The 21664-nt window shown below is 42.2% G+C and overlaps 1 protein-coding gene across 1 annotated transcript in view; it reads right to left on the bottom strand.

The window, feature by feature from the left end:
- rims2a (regulating synaptic membrane exocytosis 2a) overlaps window positions 1-21664 on the bottom strand; it is a 1407304-nt gene that overhangs the window by 195926 nt on the left and 1189714 nt on the right. The gene's annotated exons all lie outside the window — the stretch shown is intronic.

Here is a 21664-nt window from a genome sequence, read left to right as displayed (position 1 = left end):
ATACACTGTGAGCCGTTGGTACAGATAAATAACATCCACAGAAAGACAAGGGAAAAGGAAGAGGAAGATACAAAAGGACAGGTTTCAGCTAGAGGGTCTGGGAAATACAAGGCCAAAGAAACTCAGCTACAAGGCACTGCAGAGCGAGGATACAGCATCCTTCTGCACCTCTGTATAGACTATTCTGATCGTCAGAAATTCTAGCCTTAATTGAAGTGACTAGTAAACTCAATTGCAACTTTGCAGACACATGCAGCAGTTGATTTAATATGAAGTTTTTCAAGTTTTATCATAATTAAGAAGATACAGAAAATAATCACAAAGGCAGTCATTTTGGTTGTGCCTAAATCAATCCTGAAATGGAAGAGACAGATAACTGAATTAGAAATGTTTAACTATTATGGTTTGCTATTCTTTGTATCCCTAAAATATCTGGGCCCAGATCCTATGCTGAAGTTTGTTGGGACTGCAAAAGGCCTGACACTAAGTGAAATTTACTTTAATTTATTTTCTACTTTGATTTGAATCTACAGTTCTTTTTTGGAGAACACAACTTACTGTAAAAACATGCTCATCATTGTTTACAGGGCATGATTACCAACAAAACATAAAGTTCCACTTTAGCAGTGTTAATCATTTGTTTAGACCTTTAGCTCTCCTGATGCCTCAATGAGTTTTTCCACTGAGTAGCAGTGCCACGTAACTCTTTCGAGTACAAACCCGTTTCCATCTGTTTCAGATGAAGTTACATTGTTTCATAGTTTGCCATTGTGAGATTTGAACTCTTGATCTTGGGGTTACAAACCCAGTACCATAACCACTTGGCTATTTAGGCCAAGCAGCAGTGCCATGTAGACCAGAGAAGTTTCAGATCCTGTAACCAATATCACCTGGATTACTTGATTGCAAATAAGGTAACATCACAGTTGTTATATTTGGCCCCTTTGCCTTTTGCTATGGAAAGAAAAAATAAATAGCTGGTGTTCCTGCTCTTCATCACTTTTGCCCCTGTTGGAGGAACTTGCTAAAGAATGATGGGTGAGGGTGGATTCTGTTTGGTCATGGGGCTCCCAAGTATGAAAAACTCACTATCAAGGCCAAAAAATGGATAATGACATTGTCATTAAGGAAAACCAGTAACTGTGAACAGTATCCCAGTGATGCGTCAAAATCTTCAGAAAAAGAGATGAAAGGATTGGTGAGAAAAATATAAATAAATGTATGGGTAAATGTGAAACCATTTTGCTCAAAATTAATTATCAAGACATTAAAAAAGCTGCAGGTATAGTTGGAATAAGATCACAAACATTTATAATTTTGCTATTAACAATTAGTAACTGAACATGCCTGATGTTTTTTGATGGTACTAATGAAAAATATCAAACTGAAACACTGCCTGCATCATTGTATGTCTCATCATAATGGATAAAGTAAGGCTTGTACTTAACAGTGCATGTGTGCACATGCTTGCAAAGGGCTGGATCATCTTCAGTTAATATGTACAGAATTCTGAATTCACTGAATAATTTCTCTTAAAGTCAATTCTGGTGTATAATTGAATTCTAAAGAAGAGTTTTCAATGCACAGAATATAAATAGTTTCACTAATGTTGTTTCATCTTCATTCACTTTGATGTCAGTGAAGTAACCAGAAACCTGTGCCTAGTACAGCACAACAGTGACTTCATCGAACTTACCTGCATTTCATAGGAAGTATGACAGGCAATCCTTAAGTCTGAATTTAAAAATTGATTGCTGAACTACAAAGACTGGTTTGTGGTTAATTAAGATAATGTCCACCACAATGTTGGTTAATGAGTGAATCAAAATGTTTCCTGATCTATGTAGAATTAAATAGAAATTACAACAAAGAAACAGGTTATTCAGCCTATTTTTCCTTCAAACACCTCCTGAGTCTATTTTTAAATGCTGATGTAATCTGTGGCTGAACTAGGCTATTCACAACCTTATCCTAATTGAGCCTGAGCTAAGCATCTGAAACCATCCTCTCCATCAACCAGACTATTTCCACCTTCATAACATCAATTGGTTCCTCTCCTGCCTCAGCTTCTCTACTGCTGAAATTCTCATCCATGCCTTCATTATCTCTGGACTCAATTATTCCAATGCTCTTCTGGACAGGTTCTCACATTGAATCCTCCATAAACCTGAGCTCATCTAAAACTCTGCAGTCTGCAGTTTGCATCCTAACGTGCACCAAGACCTGTTCATTCATCACCCCTGTGCTCACTGATCTGCACTGCCCCCACACCCCCCCCCCCCCCCACCCCCCGCCCCCCCCCGGGTTGGTAATGCATTGGTTTAAAATCATCATGCTTGTTTCAAATCCCTATTTGGTCTCTCTCCTCCTTAGCTCTACAATCTTTTCCAACACCACAACCCTTTGAGATCTCTGCATTCCTCCAATTCTGGCCTCTTCTACATTCCTGATTTTCGTCACCCCACCTTGTCAGACCGATCTGCAGTAGCCTAGGCTCACAGCTCTTGAATTTCCCCCTTATTCCAAATCTCTACCTATCTTTCCCCTTTAACTCACAATTGAAGACTCCCTCCTTGACCAACTTTTTGGTCACCTTCTCAATATCCCTTTAAGTGACTTGGTGTCAAATTTGATTTGATAATGCTCCAGTGAAGCACTTTGGGACATTTAATTAGATTAAAGGTGCTATATAAATGCAAGTTGTTTTTGTTTCCGATTATGTCTTCATCTCTCACAGCTTTACAGTACTGAAGTCGTAAATTAAATGTAAAAGTTAATTATACTATGATACATCCGCCACCTTAGAACAACACAACTTACTGTACTATCACAAGCTATTACCAGCAGTAATCTTAACTGTTAAAATTGTGAGTTTGGCTAATACTTAATTGTCAGGTAAGAGTTTAAGCAAAATAATTATCAGGAAATAATATAAAGTCCCACAACCAGCACTGGATCATAATTTTGCCTGTCCATTGTAAGCTTCTACTTTTAATCTAATGCTATCCTTAACTTCTCTGATAAGTTTATTTTTTTTATTCATTCATGGGATAAACTTATCAGAGAAGTTAAGGATAGCATTAGATTAAAAGTAGAAGCTTACAATGTTGCAAAGAATAGTCGTAAGCACGAGGAAGGCAGAAGGGGGAAAGCAAAGGGTGACCAAAATGTTTATAAACAAGGAAAAAAAAAGAAAATATGAGAGTAAACAAGTAGGAATATAAAAACAGATTGTTGGTGCTTATCAAAAGGGGAGTAGCTAAAATAATTGTAACTGATAATTATAAAGCAACCTGTGCACATTAAGACAACTGCACAAATGAAACATTCTTCAGGGTCTGAAATGAACTAGCCATATAAGTACTGTGGCTATAAGGGCAGGTCAGAGGCTAGGAATCCTGCGGTAAGTAACTCACCTCCTGACTGGGCCAGCATTTATTGCCTATCCCTAGTTGCCCTCGATAAGGTGATGGTGAGCTACCTTCTGGAACCATTGCAATACATGTGGTATAGGAACACCCATGATGCTGTTAGGAAGGGATTTCCAGGATTTGACCCAGCAACAGTGAAGGAACAGCGATATATTTCCAAGTCAGGATGGTGATTGACTTGGAGGGGAACTTCCAGGTGGTGGTGTTCCCATCCATCTGCTGCCCTTGTCCTTCGAGATAGTAGTGGTCGTGGGTTTGTAAGGTGCTGTCTCAGGAGCCTTGGTGAATCCCTGCAGTGCATCTTGTAGATGGTACACACTATTGCTACTGTGTGTTGGTGATGGAGGGAGTGAATGTTTGTGTATGTGGTGCCAATCAAGTGGGCTGCTTTGTCCTGGTAAGTTTCTTGAGTGTTGTGGGAGCTACTCATCTGGGCAAGTGGGGAGTATTCCATCACACTCCTGACTTGTGCTTTGTAGATGGTGGACAGGCTTGGAGGAGTCAGGAGGTGGGTTATTCATCGCATGATTCCTAGCCTCTGACGTGCTCTTGTAGCCACAGTATTGATATGGCTAGTCCAGTTCAGTTTCTGGTTAACGGTAACCCCCAGGATGCTAATAGTTGGGGGGGGGTGGTGTTCAGTGATGGTAATGCCATTGAACATCAAGGGGCGAAGGTTGGATTCTCTCTTGTTGGAGATGATCATGGCCTGACACTTGTGTGGCGCGAATGTTACTTGCCACTTGTCAGCTCAACCTGGATATTGTCTAGGTCTAGCTGCATTTGGACATGGAATCTGAGGAGTCGCGAATGGTGCTGAACATGCTGCAGTCATCAGCGAACATCCCCACTTTTGGCCTTATGGTGGAAAGAAGGTCATTGATGAAGCAGCTGAAGAAGGTTGGGCCAAGGACACTGCCCTGAGGAACTCATGCGATGATGTTCTGGAGCTCAGATGACTGACCTACAACAACCACAACCATCTTCCTTTGTGCTGGGTATGACTCCAACCAGCAGCGAGTTTCCCCCCGATTCCCATTGACTCTAGTTTTGCTAGGGCTCCTTGATGCCATATTCGGTCAAATGCGGCCTTGATGTCAAGGGCAGTCACTCTCACCTCAGCTTAGGAGTTCAGCTCTTTTGTTCATGTTTGAACCAAGGCTGTAGTGAGGTCAGGAGCTGAATGGCCCTGGCGGAACCCAAACTGACTGTCAGTGAGCAGGTTATTGCTAAGCAAGTGCCGCTCGATAGCTCTGTTGATGACCTTTTCCGTTACCTTACTGATGATCGAGAGTAGTCTGGTGGGGCGGTAATCGGCTGGATTGGATTTGTCCTGTTTTTTGTGTACAGGACATACCTGGGCAATTTTCCACATAGTCGGATAGATGCCAGTGTTGTAGCTGTACTGGAATAGCTTGGCTAGTGGCACAGCAAGTTCTGGAGCACAAGTCTTCAGTACTATTGCTGGAATATTGTCAGGGCCCATACATAGCCTTTGCAGTATCCAGTGCCTACAGCTGTTTCTTGATAGCATGTGAAGTGAATCGAATTGGCTGAAAACTGGCATCTGTGATGCCGAGAACCTCCAATGGCGGCCGAGATTGTTCATCCACTCAGCATTACTGGCTGAAGATTGTAGCAAATGCTTCAGCCTTGTCTTTTGCACTGATGTGCTGGGCTCCTCCATCATTGAGGATGGGGATATTTGTGGAGCATCCTCCTCCAGTGTGTTGTTTAATTGTCTAACACCATTAACAGGTCATGGATGGATCTTTCTTGCTGAGTTTTTATTGTTCAATGGAATGTATTTTGTTGAACAATTTGAATTAGTTATTCTAATGTTTCTTTATTTATTCTTCTCTGTTTATTTACTTCCATACCTTTTAGTCTATTTATCCAATCAACCTTAGCTAGCTTGCCTCTGATATCTATGTAATTGGCATTATTTAAGTTCAAGGTATTTGTTTGGGTCTGCAATACTTCGCTTTCAAACTTAATATGGAATTCAAATGTATTATCATCACATTTTCCAAGAGTACCTTTTATGATGAGACTACTAATTAAACCTGCCTCATTGCACAATGCTAGGTCTAAGATAGATTTATCCCTAATTGGTTCCACCACATATTTTCCCAGGAAACTGACATGAAAGCATTCCAGAAACTCATCTTACAGGTTACCTTTGCCAATTTGACTTGTCCAGTCTATACTAAAGTTAACATCCCCCACAATTATTCCACTGCCTTTGTTACTGCAATCACTTCTTGCTTAATGCACTGTTCAATGGCATAACTACTCTTAGGGGCCTATAAACAACTCCTACTAGTCTTCTGACATTTGTTATTCCTAACCTCCACCCAGACTGCTTCTTGACCTTCTGAACTGGGATCCGGTCTGACTAAACCAAAAGTTTAGGTAAAAGCAGAATACTGTGGATGCTGGAAATCTGAAACAAAAATAGAAAATGCTGGAAAAACTCAGCAGGTCTAACAGCATCTGTGGAGAGAAAGACAGAGTTAACAGTTCAAGTCTGTATGACTCATAAGGGTTTGAGTCAGCTCTGAAGGAGAGTTATTCGGACTCGACATGTTAACTCTGTCTTTCTCTCCACAGATGCTGTTAGACCGGCTGAGTTTTTCCAGCATTTTCTGTTTTTGTTTCAAAAGTTTAGCTCCTTGACCTGAAATATTAGCTCTGTTTCTCTCTCCACAGATGGTGCCTGACCTCTTGAATATTTCCAGATTTTCTATTTTTATTCTATTCCTTTCTCACTAATGTCCTTTCGTCATCATTTACTATCTGGGCTACTCCTCCTTTTCCATTCTGCCTGTCTTTGAAATGTGCATATTCTGGATATTTATTTCCCAACTTTGGTCACCTTGTAACCAAGTCTCTATTATGGTGATTAGATCTAAATCATTTATCTCTATTTGTGCCGCTAGTTCATCTGCCTATTAGAAATACTTTATGCATTCAGATGAAGAACCTTTAATTTTATTTTTTTTACTACCAGTGTTCACATGGATGTTATTTGCTGATATACCATTACTGTTAAACTCTCTGTCCCTACCTTCCCACTTTGCTTATCTTTACCCAAATTGCTACACTGCCCTATTGCCTTGGCCTTTTCCCTTTAGAACTGTAAACCTTCCTTTACCTGACCCATACCCCACCATTTTAGTTTAAAGCCATATCAACAGCCCGAGTTATATGATTCACCAAGACATTGATCCCTGCCCCAATTAGGTGGAATAAAAACAGAAAATGCTGGAAAACCCAGCAGGTCTGACAGCATCTGTGGAGAAAGAAACAGAGTTAATATGTTGAGCCCATATGACCCTTCTTCAAAGCTAAAGGGAAGCAGAAATGTGATGAAATTTATACTGTTTAAGGGGGAGGGGGGGTGGGGGGGACGTGGAGCAGGTGAAGCTGGTTAGAAGGCCAGCGATAGGTGGGGACAAAAGAGAGATTGACAAAAATATCATGGACAAAAAGACAAAGTGAGTGTTAATGGTAACGGTAAGGGCTAAATGAGGTACTGATAGTGGCATAAAGTTAAGAAAGCAGAATGTGTTAATAGCAGAACAAGGGTCAGCACTCTGTGAAAGAACAACACAGATCAAGTGACAGATGGCCCTTTTTGTGGGGGGGGAGCGGTGGTTGGGGAAAAGGGATGTAAAAAGGGATAAAAGGGGATAAAAGGGGGAAAACAATGAATAAATGAATAAAAATAAAAGTAATAATAATAAAAAAATAGAAAAAATAGAAACTATATATATTCAGAGGCAGGGGCCTGTCCTCCGCAGGCAATTGGAAAACATCCAAGCCTTTTACCTTTTTTGAATTAAACAAAAGTGTGGGGGACAATAGTTCCCTGATGCACTCTCCATGACAACGCCTTGTGCAGAGTCAGCTTGCCAACCAATCAGCAACTTATCCTTATGTTGTATGAATTGTTTCTCCCCTTTGAAATTTGGTATTCTTGTGTCTGTCCTGATGAGTGCAAGAGAAAAAGTTCTGACAGCATGTCTCTTTCTTTCAGCAATACTTAAGTTCTGTACTACTCAGCAATCTTTCTTGTTCCTTAATTCTACCCAGAAAGTGTCCACTGCCTGCTTAACGCCCGTTACATCTGCATGTAACATTGAATTGATTTCATCATTAATAACTTTCCTTCTGCCATTTTTTCTATCTTTTCTGCAGACTTCGTAACTTGATATATTTAATTCCTGGAATTATAATCATAATCGATGGATTAGCAGCCATGTCGCAGTAATGACTACCATGTCATAACCTCCAGTTGAATTTGCATCCCAGTTCATTCAATTTGTTCTTTATACTTCTTACACTTGAATAAAAACTGCTTATTTGGACCACACAATCTAACCTGTTCCCTCTGCTTTAATGTTTTACTAACACATTCCTTCTGGTTTAATTTCTTTATATTTTTAGTCTTCTCTTTAACACACAATTTCTAACTATTTTCTACTCTTTTCCATTTTGTTTATTTCCAAACAATTAGCTATACTGCCCTTTCCACCTGAGCCCTCCCTTCCAGTTACTAGTTTAAAGTCATTGTGGCTGGCCGAATTATCCCAGCCCAGTTTAGGTGGGAGTCTGCCTCAACAGATTGCAGATCCTTCCTGATGCCAGTGTGCCATGAAATGGAGCTCCTTTTTCCCACACCACACCCTTATTTTAGCTAAGTGTTCACCTCCCTAAATGCTTATCCCATGCCAATAATACAATGCAAAGCTGAAGTATTTGCAGCCACCTTCAGATAGAAGTGCTGAGTGGATGATCCATCTCAGCCTCCTCCGGAGATGCCCACAGATCACAGATGCCAGTCTTCAGCCAATTCAGTTCACTCCACGTGATATCAAGAAACGGCTGAAGGCACTGGATACTGCAAAGGCTATGGGCTCTGACGATATTCAAGCAATAGTACTGAAGACTTGTGCTCCAGAGTTGGCCGGGCCCCTAGCCAAGCTGTTTCAGTACAGCTACAGCACTGGCATCCACTAGGCAAAATGAAAAATTGTCCAGATATGTCCTGTCCACAAAAATCAGGACAAATTCAACCTGGCCAATCATTTGGTCAGTTCGTGGATGATTGCACAATGTTCAGCAGCATTCATGACTCCTCAAATAGTGAAGCAGTCTGTGTCCATTTGCAGCAAGATCTGAGCAATAGTCAGGTTTGAGCTAATAACTGGCAAGTAACATGTACACCACACAAATGCCTGGCAAGTGACCATCTCCAATGAGGGAGAATCCAACCATCTACCTTTGATATTCAACGGCATTAACATCACTGAATCCTCACAATCAACATCCTGGGGATTAACATTGACCAGAAACTGAACTGGACTATCCATATAAATATTGTGGCCACAAGAGCAGGTCAGAAGCGAGGAATTATCCACTCAGTAACTCACTTTCTGACTCCCCAAAGCCTATACACCATTTACAAGGCACAAGTCAGGAGAGTGATGAATAATCTCCACTTGCCTGGATGAGTGCAGCTCCCATAACACTCAAGAAGCCTGACACCATCTAGGACAAAGAAGCCGCTTGATTGGTACCCCATCCACCTCTTTAACATTCACTTTCTCTACCACCGATGCACGGTGCAGCAGTGTGTACCATCTATAAGATGCATGACAGCAACTCACCAAGGCTGCTTTGACAGCACCATCCAAATGCATGACATCTAACACCCTGAAGGACAAGGGCAGCAGGTGCATGGGAATGCTACCACCTGCAAGTTCCCCTCCAAGTCACACACCATCTTGACTTGGAACTATATCGCCCTCCTTCACTGTCACGGGGCCGAAAGCCTGGCTCTCCCTCCCTAACAGCACTGTGGGTGTACCTACACCACGTGGCCTGCAGCTGTTCAAGAAGGCAGCTCACCACCGCCTTCTCAAGGGCAATTAGGGGTGGGCAATAAATGCTGGCCTAGCCAGCAACACCCACATTCCATGAATGAATAAAAAAATGATCCAGAGATTATAACCTGTGAGGTCCTATCCTTTAATTTAATTCCTAGTTCCCGATACTCTCCAAACAGGGACTCTTGTCTAAACTCCCAAATTTTGTTGGTCCCAACATGAACTATAATAACTAAATCCTCCCATTCCTTTTCAACATTCTTCTCTAGCCATGAGATGATGTCCTGAACATTGGCACTGGGCAAGCAACACAACCTTCAGATGCTTACTCGCAGCTGCAAAGAACAAGCTATCCCATTGACTATATTGTTTCCTATGACCATCATGGGCCATATCATTCTGTAATGCTGTATAGAGCTAGGTAGAGATATGGGGCCCAATATGTGTGCTGAGGAGAGGGCAAACCCAGCAAACTGGAGAACACAGAGATCATGCCAAATTTAATGGAAGGAATTCATCAGAATCTTTTCCTTCCATCTCCCTCCCAACTGCTTGCCAAATTGTCAGTCTTGGGCAAGGTCTTTGGTAGTCAAGAAGGAATAAGCTGCCAACTAGCATCGGAAAATGATGGCCTGCAGAAATTAGAAGAAATAAATGCACACTTACCTGCAGTTAAAAACTGTGTTGCCACTTCTGTTCGCTGGAGCTGCTTGGGGCCTGCATCGAAGGAATCCTGGCAAGTCCCAGCGAAGTGTAGATCCAGCATATTCAAGGAGACCACACCCACTTTTTTACAGCACTAGCTGCTATAAAGCAGGTAAATTTAAAGGGTCAGGGAAACTGACAGGCCAGGGAGAAAGTAAATGTCTAAGGTAAGTAGATAGGATCTGGTGAGGGGGTGGGGTGGGGGGAAGCGGTGTCTGGAAGGGGGGTGTCCAGAGGGGAGGGGAAGGGTGGGTATCTGGAGTTGGGGTGGAGGGGTGGTCGGGTGTCCAGGGTGGGAGGGGGTGTCAGGAAGGGATGATGTCCAGAAGTGGGAGGGGTGGTTGAGTGTTCAGGGGGGTGTTGGGGGTGTCCAGAGGTTGGGGGTGGTTGAGGGTGTCTGGAGGTCAGACGAGGGGGAGGTATGGGGGTGTGTGGAAGTTGGAGGGTGGCGTGGTTGGGGGTGTCTGGGGGTTGTGGGTGTACAGAGGCCGGGTGTTGGGAGTGTGCGGAGGTCAGGGGTTGGGGGTGTTGGGCATTGGGGGTGTCTGAGTTTGGGAGCAGGGGAGGATGGTGTTGGGGTGAGGTGGGGTTGTTGGCAGTCGGAGGAATGGGGTGAGTCCCGTGGCATTGGTCTGGGTCTTTACAATAGCTACCCAGAAGTTAGAAGAGATTTTAATTCTTCTAACTTTTTCTGGTAACTATTGATATAACCCCAGCGGAACCATTGTTTGCATTTAAATCGCATTTTCGGACGGTTCCCTGTGCAGCATGATTGTCCAGAGGAAGTTAGTACTTCTGGGCAATTGCTGTGCAAACCCTTACCTGGGAACCTGCCAGAGGGATTTCCCAGCACATCTTTGGGGTACCCCCCCAAATCCGATGCTGGGGAGTGCGAAAGTTACAGGCCCATATTTCTTTTCACTCCCCCCACTTGAATGGCCTCCTCTTACATGGTGCCATTTTCAGTATTCTCATGTACCCTGCAAACTTTACCCTCATCCACACAGCCATACCTGCTGGATAAGGGCAACGGTCAAAGCTCCTTCAACAATGTATGCCTGCCCACCCCCTCGTTTTATGGGGGTGAGCTGAGGGCTGGGTGAGATGGTGGTGGGCTGGGCACCCTGCCCCCACTCAAAACACACCTGTCAGGGGAATGTAAAATACAGCTCACATCTCTGATCCAGAGGGATATAATGTACGACAGGTTTATAACATTCACAAATACATTTTCAACTGCAATAAGGCCCCTCAATCACATGAAAAACTTGAATAGTGTATATATGGAGAGCATGCATGTTGGAGCTGGTGAAATAATTGCGACAAAACCATGTTTGGAGCTTGGAGCTGGAATCTATCTTGTCACACCGCTATGAATTATGGAGAAATGCTTCATATTGTTTAAATGAGAAATATGGTGTCTTTTAATTTCATTTCCAAGTCTAGTTAGCCCAAGTCTTAGAATATCCATATCGATTACTATAGCTGTTTCCAAGGCAACTGTATACGTGGTTCATGCAGCTCAATCACACATTGTGCAAGAGTCAGTAAAACAAAAAGAACAAGGCTGAGGCAGTTTAATGCTTACAGGATGAACAACTAAAATGCTCCCATTAGGGAAACATGGGCCCCTCATGACGGGTGGTAGAAGTTTTAACATGGAATGTGTCTCCAACTGGTCATTTACATGCCCATTTAATCAAGCGGTAGGGCACTTCATTAACATATTTAAATCAGATTCTCAAAGTGCATTTGGGAGCTCTACTTAAATTTTAATAGTTGCCACCCTGGTTCCCCAAGGTTCAGACAACCTGTCAGCAAATCTGAGGCAGGAGCTACTGGCTCCAGAAGCTGTGCTTTTTACAGCACTCCTTGTGGGTCAGGAGGAATGCTCATACTGGTTCCTCAAGAAAGCCTTTGACCTCCCCTCTGCCTATTGCCACCTCTCTTCTCTCCTCTCACAGTGATTAGCATCCTCTACCCCACAATCTCCAATCTATAACTCCCTCCTTCTTGACTGCCACTGTCTGTCTCTCCTCCACCAAGCTTCAATCAGCAGCTTATTCCTTCTTGACTACCAAAGACCTTGCCCAAGACTGACAATTTGGCAAGCAGTTGGGAGGGAAATGGAAGGAAAAGATTCTGATGAAGTCCTTCCATTAAATTTGGCATGATCTCTGTGTTCTCTGGTTTGCTGGGTTTGCCCTCTCCTCAGCACACATATTGGGCCCCATATCTCTACCTAGCTCTATACAGCATTACAGAATGATATCGAGACATTACAATTCTAATACTTAAATGAGAAAGAAATACAACTAATTAAGGAAACCTTTTCTTCATCATTTAACAAATACACTATGAAACAGATGTAATTTCATCTTTTTTACAAAGTCTACAGTAGGGTTAATATAATTGATTACAATATTCACTGCTAAAACAGTTACATTAGAAAATCAGAAAGGATGTGAAATAAAGCAAAGTATCTTCCAAATCTAAGCTTTTCAATTGCCTAGAAAACTGGATATTATACTGCTAATTCTCAGCCAATGAAAGTTCTTTTCAAATATATAAAAACAAATTATCACTTCCAAAATGGATCGTGGGAGCATCCATTCAAAAGAGTCAGGCTAGGTTAAACATTTTGCAAAGTTGGCGAAAGAGTTAAATGAGTGGGCAAGGAGTAAAATTTAAATAAAGTCCATCAAGATGGTTTCAGGGTCAATATTGCAATATATAACTATTCCTAATGTAGCATTCACTTAGTATTTTTCCCAATAAATGAACTGAATGCAAATGAAGCTAGTCAGCCCAGGAAAACTGGAGTTTTCATGAACTTGCCTTCAATCTAAAGTTTCAAAGGACCTTTTCTTTCTTAATTTAAAGAACTCTTTATGGTTTAGGCACACAAGCCAGTATATTTACTGGGGTGGGTCACATCGGCCAATTGGCTGATTTTCGGACAACCCAGAAGTGTGGTTTCCCTACACGCTGTGGAGTGCTTAGCACAGGGCCTGTTCAGCCCCATGCCACAGTCCAGTAAGTGAGGGGGCAGCTCTAAATTTGTGTGATGCTTCTCTCACTTTAATGGGTGTGAGTGGGCTGCTCAGAAATCATGGCTCCGGAGCCTAAAAACTGGGGCAGACCAATTTTTAGCCCCCTAGTTGTTTTAGATGGTCCTTCTGATCTGTGTATTCTAGGCATGGTTCTTGGTTATTGGTAAACTGTAATCATACAGTTGTACTTACTTTAAAGTTATTATTAATACTATATCTAAACAGATTACAGAGTAGGCATGTTGCTCCTGAGCATGGTGTGTTCCAGTCTCTCGCTTGAGTTCAACACATGACTGACTGATGTCAGTGATACATCATCTATGTCATAGATTAGCATTTCCATTCTGATAACATATCTTATACTACACCTCCCTCCCCCAAGTATGCTACCTACTTTTTAACAACAATATAAAACCATGTATTTAACTATTGACTTTGCATTTCTGTAAATCCCTCTTTACAACTACAGATTCTACCCAACTCTAATTCCTGCTCTTCCCCTTCCCCGAGTCACAGTCCTGAAGGATTCAGTCTCCCACAGCATTCTTGGCCCTTAAGTGAAGACATATTAGAAACATGTGGGCTTTCTTCTTCATCTTGGAGGACACCATCAGTACAATGGGACAGCAGTTTTGCAGTATTGCTGGTAAGCAGAGTGATGGTTTCAGGATTACTGAACTGCAAAGACAATGAATCTTTTGCAACAAAAGACTGAAGGGCATCAACCTTTGGACTCTCTGGGACTAAAAGAGAAGACATCAGGACTCTCTGAGGTATTTGTTGCTCCCTCAAGCACACAGGGAAAGACCTTCAGAAGACAAATGATCTTTAGCTCCAGTGAAGACTCTCACAGCATTCACTGCTGTTTCAAAGACAGAAAAGGTATTGAGGATCTGAGATTCCAATGAATATGGACAATGAAGGTCAAAAAATGGCATAATTCTAGTAAGCCTTTCAGGAAAAGGAGAGATGATTTCCCAATGGTATTTCAGAAGGAATGCCTACTTTTGTAGGCAGTGGTAAGAGAGTCAAACTTTTCTCTGTGTGAGGCTGCTCCTCTCTGGGAAATGTGAAGCACTGCTTAGGATATGGAGTCAAGACAGCACCATCTTTGGCATGGGACAAATTATAATGGCAAAATGAAGATGAATATCCTGTAGACTAATAACTGCAAGAGAAGTTTGCTGTACAGGATTTAAGACTGCTAAGGATTCTTCCACAGCTTCTGTGCTGACATACAGCTCTAGAGGGAAGGAGATTTTGATCTGGTACTGATGTATGGGCTTCAATTGACTTTAACCCCTGAAACTAGGTACTACAATCTCTTTGGCAGTGAGATATTCTATGGACTCTGACATGGGATCAGGGAAGGCATTCTCTCTAGAAGACTCTTTATGGACAACCAGTGATAAACTAGATATTACATTGGTAGGTTCAGTGGAATAAAGATCCGAATGCTGCTCAGCTAATAGAAACACAGCTGACTCCTCAAGAAAAGCATCAGAGACTTCCTATGTTGCATCTATTGATTGGGAAGATGGAACAACCTGTAGGATCTCATCCTCCAATGGATCACTCAATGCTGCAAGAGCTTCTTCCTCATCACTTCTTTCAAAAAATAGCCAACACAGGTCTTCAGGAAGATGGTCATTGTCTGCCAGAGTGTCTTCTGTATCTGCCACCTCTGGCCTAACTTCATGAAGAACTGAGAGATTCATAACCTCAATCTCTGCCCAGGGTCTAGTGGATGATGTCTCTGTGATAGAAAGGAACTTACTGCTGATTGAATAAACTTCCTCAACTGCTATAGGCTGAAGTTCCACTGGTTCTAAATAAAAAGTTGAAGATTGTTCCATGAATTACATTGAGTTGTTCAAATGCTGGGCATCATCTGGTTTTTCTAGAATTCCTAGAAATGGCCAACATCTCCACTCAATAAGAATGCGCGTTGATTGTGGACAACATACAGTGAATCAATGATCTGTTATCCCTTGTAATGAAAAGGAGCAATTATCCTGCCTTAGGTTAAAAGGTCTGCACCACGTAGCCCTTGCAATTTAATATCTGATGGATGAAGGTGTGTTGGCTGAAGACACTCTAGATTTTCTGCTAGTATTTTAATGCTAGATCTGGCATCAGTTTTAAATATGATATCATAGCCTTTTGGGCAGGATTTTATGTTCCATGGGTGGGCGCAAGCCCAACCAGATCAGGTGTAAAATCACACGTGATGACATCAAGCGAGCATCCTGGCATCATTGCACACTCGTGCGATATTTCAGTCAGCAGGCATGCGTGAGAGTTGGCAGTGTGCCCACCGACAATCAAGAGGTCTATTAAGGCCCTTAATCAAATAATTGAAAGCTATTTTTTGCTGCGTGTCCAACCTTAAGATTGGCGGGCAGGTGAATCGGCCAGGACGCCTTTGGATTTTTTATGAAACCTCAACCACGGACGGGATGAGGTTTCCAGCAGTAATTTTTTTAAAAACTCACACATAATTTTTAATATGTCCCTGTTCATCTGACTGAGTCACATGTGAGGACAAGTTTCCCTCATTTTTAAAAGCTTTATTTTTGCATCCACAATTCTTCACCTCCTTGAGGCAGCTCTGTGCCCTCAGGAAGCTTTCATTGAGCGCTCCCCCGCGCATGCATGGAACTTCAGCGCTCGCCCTCCTCCCACCCCTGCCCCAGCAGCACTGGGCTCCTTGGTATGCCTTTCATGCTGGCCAGCCGTTCATTGGCCAGCCAGCACAAAATTGCGGCCGGGAGCCAATTGTGGGTTGTGGACCGTTTCCTGGCCGCTCCCAGGCCCGCCCGATGACCGGAAAATCCTACCCTTTAACTTGCACTGTAACCGACCAATAGACTTGACTAAAATTATTAATGTCCGCCAGAAACTCTGTGAGTTTGTCTATGCCTTGATTTCCAATTTATTGGGTGGAGTGTATTTCATGAATATTTTCTTGGTCTACCTCGATTCAAGTTGTTAGATTTGCAGAAATGCTTGAAATGTCCAATTTTACCACACTGGAAACATTTCCCACCCCCTGCTGGGCAGTCCTGGCGTTTATGTTAGCACAACTTAAGCATCTCAAAATGGCTGTCTGTGTGGAGTTTCCTGCCCTTTCGCCCAGTTTGACAGGCTTTCTTATGGGTGGGGTCACTGTCTGTGGGCTTACCCAGTCTTCGGAGTCATGCAAAGCCTCAGGGTTGCACCAAGTTACAGCCCAGTTAAATTCTCTAAGCTCGGCCTGCCTCACATATTGGACCACTTGATCTCAAACAAGGTGGTCTGCAGAAAGTCGGAGAGTTTTCATCCTGGATGCCCATAACAATGTGATGATGGATTGGTTCATCCTTCAGCGCCCTATATCCACAAGTGCTAGTCAGGCAATACAGGTTGGTTAGAAATAATTCAATCGTATTTCCTAGATCGATGGGACCTTTGGTTAAAGCAGGCTTATTCTATTACTAAGTTTTGCTTCAGGCTTAACTAGGTAACAAAGGCTTTGAGAATGGTCTCAAAGTCCATGGTGGACTCCTCCATTCCCTGCCTCAGGAGAATGTTGTCTGCTACTGGACCTACAGCATAAAGAAAGGAACTGACTTGATGCTTTTGCTCTTTTGCATGAAGGTCCGATGCTACTCAATATCAAAGGAAATGGTCTTTCCATAACTCCCACTTTTGGCCTCTCTGCTGGCTCTTGAGACAGTCAAACAGGCAGGGTAGGGGCAGCAGCTGCTCACCAGGTACGATCATTGTTACCTCTTTCCAGTTTGCTTCCTTCTTCTGTCAAGTTATAAGTATGAGCTGCTATCAAGTTTTTCTTTACTCTGTGGTTCTGTCGATAACACCAATGTAGCTTCTACATTGATGTCTCCACTGCTGCCACCAAGTTTTGGATGGTTGCTCTGATCTGTGGACTCTAGGCATGGTTCTTGGCTATAGGACAGACTGTAATCATACTCTGGTACTTGCTTAACATTTGTTTATTAATACTACATCTAAACAGAGTAGGCACTTTGCTCCTGAACATGGTGTGTTCCAACCTTTCTTGAGATTCTAACATGTTTCACTGATGTTAGTGGTACATCATAGATTAGCATATCCATTCTGTTCACCCTTTATACTACACTAGTATTTTGTGAACAATAGAAATTCTAAAACAAGATGTATTGGGTACAGCTAGAAACAATCTTAAATTAGTTTCAGAATTTCCTGAGTAAGATAACCAATTACTACACTGCATTTAATTTCCAAAGCAACTGTGAGGTCAACTATGCAAGGTTAAGGTCAACCACTTTGGCCCTAAGGAAGTTAAATTAGCATTTTCTAAATAGGGAGCAGTTAGAAAGGGTAGAACAGCATAGAGATTTGGGAGTCCAAATATTCAAATATTACACAGGGTTTTATAGGATATAGGGCACAAAAACAGGCCATTTGGCCCAACCAATCTATGTTGGAGTTTATGTACCACTCACGCCTCCTTCCATATTTCCTCATCCGAATTTATCATCATAAACCTTTATTCCAATTCACTCAATACTTTCTCTAGCATCCCCTTAAATGCACCTCAGCCACTCCCTGTGGTAGCGAGTTTCACCTTTTCACCATTCTTTGGGTAAAGAAATTTCTTCTGAATTCCCTTTTGGATTATATTGATGGCCCCACTTCTGCTCTTCCCATGATTTGAAACATTCTCAATGTTTCTGCTCTATCAAAACCTTTCATAATTTTAAAGTCCTCTATTAGGTCACCCCCCAGTCTTCTATTTTCAAGAGAAAAGAGACTACAATCCTTTCCTGGTATGTATACCCACACATAACACCCTTTAAAGTGTTCTCTACACCCTTCCCGGTGCCTCCATATCTTTTTTTACAATTGGTGACCAGAACAGCATGGAGTACTCTAGTGTAGTCTAACCAAGGTTCAAAACAGGTTTAGTATAACTAAGCTATGGTTGCTCTAGAAATAAAGCCATTTCCTTTTTTATCGACTTTCTAACCTGTGATACAAATTTTAGTGATTTGTGCTTTTTGATTCATTCTTGGGTGAGTGTCACTGACAAATCGTAATTGCTCCCACAGTGCTACAAGGCAGTGAGCTCTAGGGCTTATATAGTTCCAATACAAGATGGCATGTGTCTTGGAGGGGAACTTGGTGGTGGAGGTGTTCCTATCTGTCTACTACACTTGGCCTTCTAGGAGCTAGAGGTCAGGGGTTTGGAAGGTGTTGTTGAAAGGGCCTTGGTGAGATGCTGCAGTGCATCTTGTAGATGGTACAATCTGCTGCCACCATGTGCCAATGAAAAAGGGAAGGAATGTTTATAGTTGTGGATGGGTATCCATTAAGTGGGTTACTTTGCTTTAGATGGTGTCCAAGCTTCTTGAGTGTTGTTGGAGCTAAACTCATTCAGAAAAGTTGAATTATTCCATCACACTTCTGACTTGTGCATTATAGGTTGTGAACAGGCTTTAGGAAGTCAAAAGGTGATTTACCCACCACAGAATTCCCAACCTCTGAGCTGCTCCTGTAGCAAGAATATTTATATGGATGATCCAGTTCAGTTTCTGGTCAATGGTAACCCCCAAGAATGTTGATGGTGCAGGATTCAGCAATGGTAATGCCATTGAATGTCAAGGGGAGATGGTTAGATTCTGTCTTGATGGATACTACCTGGCATTTGCGTGGCCGATTACCAGCACAAATTTGAATATTGCCCAGGTTTTGCTTCATATTGACATGGATTGTTTCAGTATCTGAGGAGTTGTGAATAGTACTGATCTCTGTGCAATCAGCAGCACATGTACCCACTTATGATGGAGAGAAAGTCATTGATGAAGATGATTGGGCCTAGAACATTATCCTGAGGAACTCTTACACAGATATTCAGGGTTGAGAGGACTGGCCTCCAAAAATGACAATCACTTTCCTTTGTGCTAGTTGTAACTCCAGTCTGTGGAGAGTTTTCCCCCTGATTCCCACTGACTTCAATTTTGCTTGGATTCCTTGATGCCACACTTGGTCAAATGATGCACTGATGTCAAGTCAGTCTCAGTTCACTTCTGGAATTCGGCTTTTTAGACCAAGGCTGTAATGAGGTCTGGAGCCGAATGGTCCTTGTAAAAATTCTGTACTACCTCTAACTCATCAGCTGATACAATTGTGTCAGCTGATACTCTGTTTAAAAAATGTTTTTCTTTATTTGATTTTCTTTGAATATTACTGTGTAATGGTTATAAAAATATTGGAAATGGGAGCAAAAATGCTGTTTGACTGAGCGGAGAGATTGGAGGTGAGGTCATGTGATGAATCCTCCAAGAATATGTTCAAGCAGAACTGGCAACATTTACTATTAATGATATTACAAGTTAAATAAAATATACTATGCAGAGAATATAAAAAAAATAATTGGGCTTCGTGATATTTGGACATAAAAATAAAATCACAGTCCTGTTTTTATTTTCTCATTGATCAGATTATGTAACTAAAATAGGGCTGTGGATTGGAATCTAGATAAACAACAGCAGGAACAAGGTGTTCCTATCTAGAGTCTGACATTCCTGTTTTCACTAATTTTAGCACAGAAATAAAGGTGAGTTGAAATTGGAGGACGTGAACGTGGGAGTGGAATTAAGCTACTTGCTTATATTTAATTCTGCTTTGAGAATCCCAACCACACCAGAAACATGAGGATAAATACATGGACTATGGTTCACAGAACTGGTGATTCAGCACAAATAGTCTGTGCTAGTCTGTGCTACTGCACACAGCCTCCTCCCATCCTACCTACCTAATTTCTACTTAAGGTGTATAAAATTATGAACAATTGTGGTAGAGTGGATAGGAAGGCCATATTTTCCTTGTGGAGGGGTCCAAATTTAGAGTAAGAGGCAGGAAGTTTAGAGGGGGTTTAAAAGGAATTTTTTTCACCTAGAGGATGATAGGGATCTTGAACACACTGCCTGAAAGTTTATAGAGGCAGAAAGCTTCAAAACATTTAAAAAGTACATGGCTATGCACTTGAAATGCAGTAATCTACAGGCTACGGACCAAGACATAGAAAGTGGGATTAGGCTGGGCGGCTGCTATACAGCCATACAGACACAATGGGCCAAATAGCCTCATTCCATGCTGCAAGTTTCTAACATCCTACGATTTTTTTCTCAGTATTTTAACAAACTTTTTAGTCCCTTTCCTCTCATGTAATCATATAGTTTCCTTTTGAAAGCATCCAAGCAATTTGCCTCAATGACTTCATATGGCAGCAAGTTCACATTCTAGTCACTCTGAGTGAAGGCATTTCATGATATTTTCTGCTTGGATTTATTAGTAACTACCCTGAAAATGTCCATTTTTGGATTTTCCCGCAAGTGGAAACATTGGCTCAGATTTCCAATTTTTAAAACATTTATTTCATGGGATGTGGGTGTCACTGGCTAGGCCAGCATTTATTTCTCATTCCTAATTGTCCTTGAGAAGGTGGTGTTGAGCTGCCTTCATGAACCTCTGCAGTCCATGTGGTGTAGGTACACCCACAGTGCTGTTAGGCAAGGGAGTTTCCAAATTTTGACCCAGTGACAGTGAAGGAATGGCAACATAGTTCCAAGTCAGGATGGTGAGTAGCTTGGAGGGCACTTGCAGGTGGTGGTGCTCCCATGCATTTGCTGCACTTGTCCTTTTACCTGGTAGAGGTCGTGGGTTTGGAAGGTGCTGCCAAAGGACCCTTGGTGGGTTACTATCGTGCATATTGTAGATGGTACACACTGCTACTACTGTGTGTCGGTGGCGGAGGCAGCAAATATTTAAGGTAGTGGATGGGGTGTCAATGAACCAGGCTGCTTTGTTCTGGATGGTGACAAACGTTTTGAGTGTTGCTGGAGGAGCTGCACTCACCCAGGCAAGTGGAGAGTATTCCATTACATTCCTGGTTTGTGCCTTGTAAATGGTGTCCTGAATTGGGGAGTTAGGAGATGAATTCCCACAAAATTCCCAGCCTCTGACCTGCTTTTGTACCCACCATATTTATATGGCTGGTCCAATTCAGTTTCTGGTCAATGGTAAACCCCAGGATGCTGGATGTCCATATTGGAGCAGAGCTAGAGGGTTTTAAAAATGATGGGCAGTACCCAGATTCCAGGATTCCCACTCCCATTCCTGTCATGTGTGATTTTTATGGCCCCGCAATAAGGATCTGAGTAACGAGCCTGCACTCAGCAATTCCACCCTTGCCTACTCTATTGCAAGGGTGGGCATTTTCGACCACCCATTATTTTCATGGAATCAGTCCCATTTTATTAGAAAATGTGGTTCATGGCATCTTAGAGGAGTCGTGAGCCATGGGGAAGCCTTGTTCTGGAGTCAGGAATCTTCTAACAGGTATGTTTAAAAGGTCCTTCCGACATCAACTTCATAATAAGATGCTGCATGATAAGTTAAATATGTTTCAATGTAGTAACTGATCATAGGTCTCTGTCCTTTAAAGGTAAATGATCATGAAGACTTGTGCTCCAGAACCTGCCGCGCCCCTAGCCAAGCTATTCCAGTACAGCTACAACACTGGCATCTACCCGGC

This window comes from Carcharodon carcharias, chromosome 6 (genome assembly GCF_017639515.1).
Source record: "Carcharodon carcharias isolate sCarCar2 chromosome 6, sCarCar2.pri, whole genome shotgun sequence".
Classification (NCBI taxonomy): Eukaryota; Metazoa; Chordata; class Chondrichthyes; order Lamniformes; family Lamnidae; genus Carcharodon; species Carcharodon carcharias.
Note: the sequence above shows the minus strand (reverse complement) of the source record. Positions and strands in the feature narration are given on the sequence as shown.